The sequence below is a fragment of the Cibotium barometz genome, chromosome 33, assembly GCF_041138505.1.
Source record: "Cibotium barometz isolate CiBa-2024 chromosome 33, ASM4113850v1, whole genome shotgun sequence".
Taxonomy (NCBI): domain Eukaryota; kingdom Viridiplantae; phylum Streptophyta; class Polypodiopsida; order Cyatheales; family Cibotiaceae; genus Cibotium; species Cibotium barometz.
The window spans coordinates 1,498,335-1,502,500 of record NC_141078.1 but is presented as its reverse complement, the minus strand read 5'-3'; positions in this window follow the sequence as shown (position 1 = coordinate 1,502,500).

The window sequence follows — 4,166 nt, the reverse complement described above, 5'->3', positions numbered from 1 at the left end:
AAAGGCCACTACAAGGAGACAGGGTAAGGGGCCTGGATTGGTAGCAAAGGCTCCCTCTCAGAAGAAGCCAAGGAAAGGAAACCCTATTCATATTCTGAAGCAGGCTAGAACAAGGATGTTCTCATAGAACTTCTACATTCTAAAGGAGATTAGGAAGGCGCAGAATTGTGTAGAGTTATGTGTTCCCAAGCTCCTGTTCTAGAGGGTGTGCAGGTCTATATGTGAGAACTAGAGCCTATCCGTAAGGTGCAAGAGGACAGCCTTGCTCTGTCTACTACAGGAGGCTACTGTGAAGACTTTCTCATAGAGTACTTCAATGACCTATGTGTTGTGTGTGCCCACGCACATAGGATGACTATAATGCCCAAGGATAGTGAGACACTGAAGAGGCTTAGGTGGAGGTATGAGAAGCTTCTATACCCTCTGCAGAGATTATAGACCCAAAAATGAAAAACATCCTCATGATTCCACCAGCAAGAGCTCCTCAGGATAAAATAAAAATTGTAGATATTACACACGATATTAACACAAGAGCTAGGGTAGAACAGGACGCTAGATGGGAGGAATTGCAGAAGGTAAGAAAAGACAAGGATCAACAAGTAAAATCGAACCCAAAGAATCTCCACGAATAGTACATCAAAGAAATAGAAGAGTTGGAGTCAGTCAACCTGGAGATACTAAAGGAGCTTGCAGAGGGGCATTTTTGTCTTCGTGAATATGGAAGATGGTGAGCGACAGCCTCTGACATCATGGATGTCAGACTTTGATGGAGAGGACATCACAGATCGTAGATACTATCCTATATGTCTGTTTAAAGTAGGTATCCAAATTACATTTTCTGATGATATGGTAGTTCCGTCTTTAGTTCTTCCCTTTTTCCTCAATGAGTTACCCTTGTATTTACAATTTAATAAAGTGCTAGCTTCCACATGAGAGAGCCACTCTGAGGTGTTTATTCTCAACTCTCAACTGGCACCACTACTACTACAAAGGAGTACTTCCCAGCAAGAGATTCAAAAGTGGTTTATCTATTTGAACATGCTGGAGGTTACCATATTAATTTTTTCATACAAATCAGGGTATGTTACTCCTCTATCTTGTTAGTTATATACATCTAATAGGGGATGCCTTAGTTTTAGATATTTTTGCTTGCAGGAACCGTTGAAGCCTTGCCGTTATAGAATTGGATAAGAGAATCGTGTGGACTCTTAATTCAATACCAAGATCACATCTTGAGTTAGGCCTGTAAAAGTAAACATTCAAAGCACCTTTCTCTAGTATCTATGGCTCCTTGAAGTTGGCAATGTATCTTATTGTGAAAGCTTATTTATTATGCATGTGTATAAAAAGGCTTCTTCGTGTTCTTGGTTTCCTATATGGAGACAATGAACTGTACAAATCAGAGGTCAAGCCTGTTCAAGTGCCCAAGCAAGGAGACTCACACTCCTGTGGATGGAGATCGATGATACATGCAGAATATATTCTCCAGAGTCTCTTCTCTCCATGAATCCCTTCATGTCTAAGGTAAGTGGAAGAATCATCGGGTGGACATTCTTTTAGCTAATTTGCAGTCTGACATTGTGAATTTTGTTTTTTCAAACCGCATTACAGAATTATGATAGGAACTATGTGGAGCGTACAAAGTGGCCATGATACGATTAATACTAAAGAATAGCACACAGATGTCTGAGGAGAACCAGCTAGAATTCCCCGATCCTGCAGACGTTGAGGTGCTCCTTTAGGCTCTAGGGGATGAGCCAAAGCCCTCTGAGCACATAGAGGCAGAGCCAAGGTCCAATGTGGAGGTTAACATTGAACATCCCAAGGCTAATGAGGTAGAGCAAGCTGAAGAGGCAGAGCTGAAGCCTGAAGAAAACAGACGAGAAGCAAACTTTAGAGGCCGAGGTGAGACCTAGTAGGGAGGCAAACAATGAAAAACCTAAGTCTGATGAGAGGATGCCAAGGCTAGTGAGGATCCCAAGCTTGATGAAGATCCCAAGCCTAATTTACTTGATGTAATGTAACCAACTCAATTTTAAGAATTGTTTCTATTAGCTATTTTTGTCCCTTAACAATGATTATAAGCTTCAATCATATTTAGACTGATTAGAATCATGTCGATAATGTTTCCAGACATCGAGGAGGCTTATTATCTTGGATGTTAATGGACTGCTCCTCAAAAGACAGCCCAAGAGCTTTGGACCAAGTGCTACAGAGAATTACAAAGTCGAAGAAATGCATGTCATGCTAAGGCCCAAACTGTATCAATTTATCAACTTTATAACTAAGCAATTTTGATTGGCCATATGGTCCTTAATGATGATGCATAATTTGAGGAGATTAGGAAGGCGTAGAATTGTGTGGAGTTATGTGTTCCCAAGCTCTCGTTCTAGAGGGTGTGTAGGTCTATATGTGAGAACTAGCACCTATCCATAAGGTGGAGGAGGACAGCCTTGCTCTATCTACTACAGGAGGAACCCAAAGAATCTCCATGAATAGTACATCAAAGAAACAGAAGAGTTGGAGTCAGTCAACCTGGAGATACTAAAGGAGCTTGCAGAGGGGCATTTTTGATTTAATATGGAAGATGGTGAGCGATAGCTCTCTCTTGACATCTTGACATCATGGATGTTAGAACTTTGATGGAGAGGACATCACAGATCGCAGATACTATCCTATATGTCTGTTTAAAGTAGGTATCCAAATTACATTTTCTGATGATATGGTAGTTCTGTCTTTAGTTCTTCCCTTTTTCCTTAATGAGTTACCCTTGTTTTTGCAATTTAATAACCTGCCAACTTCCACGTGAGAGCCACTCTGAGGTGTTTAATCTCAACTCTCAACTGGCACCACTACTACTACGAAGAAGGAGTACTTTCCAGCAAGAGATTCAAAACTGGTTCATCTAGTTGAACATGCTGGAGGTTTATTAATTTTTCCATACGAATCAGGGTATGTTACTCCTCTATCTTGTTAGTTATATACATCTAATAGGGGATGCCTTAGTTTTAGATATTTCTACTTGCAGGAACCATTGGAGCCTTGCCGTTATAGAATTGGATAAGAGAATCGTGTGGACTCTTAATTCAGTACCAAGATCACATCCTGAGTTAGGCCTGTAAAAGTAAACATTCAAAGCACCTTTCTCTAGTATCTATGGATCCTTGAAGTTGGCAATGTATCTTATTGTGAAAGCTTATTTATTATGCATGTGTATAAAAAGGCTTCTTCATGTTCTTGGTTTCTTATATGGAGACACTGAACTGTACAAATCAGAGGTCAAGCCTGTTCAAGTGCCCAAGCAAGGAGACTCACACTCCTGTGGATGGAGATCGATGATACATGCAGAATATATTCTCCAAAGTCTCTTCTCTCTCCATGAATCCCTTCATGTCTAAGGTAAGTGAAAGAATCATCGGGTGGACATTCTTTTAGCTAATTTGTGGTCTGACATTGTGAATTTTGTTTTTTCAGACCACATTACAGAATTATGATAGGAACTATGTGGAGCGGTACAAAGTGGCCATGATACGATTAATACTAAAGAATAGCACAAATATGTCTAAGGAGAACCAGTCGGAATTCCTGGATCTTGCAGATGTCGAGGTGCTCCTTCAGGCTGTAGGGGATGATCCAAAGCCCTCTGAGCACATAGAGGCAGAGCCAAGGTCCAATGTGGAGGTTAACATTGAACATCCCAAGGCTAATGAGGTTGAGCAAGCTGAAGAGGCAGAGCCAAAGCCTAAAGAAAACAGATGAGAAGCAAACTTTAGAGGCCGAGGCGAGACCTAGTAGGGAGGCAAACAATGAAGAACCTAAGTCTGATGAGAGGATGCCAAGGCTAGTGAGGATCCCAAGCTTGATGAAGATCCCAAGCCTAATTTACTTGATGTAATGTAACCAACTCAATTTTAAGAATTGTTTCTATGAGCTATTTTTGTCCCTTAACAATGATTATAAGCTTCAATCATATTTAGACTGATTAGAATCATGTCAATAATGTTTCCAGACGCCGAGGAGGCTTATTATCTTGGATGTTAATGGACTGCTCCTCAAAAGACAACCCAAGAGCTTTGGACCAAGTGCTACAAGGAATTACAAAGTCGAAGAAATACATGTCATGCTAAGGCCCAAACTGTATCAATTTATCAACTTTGTAACTAAGC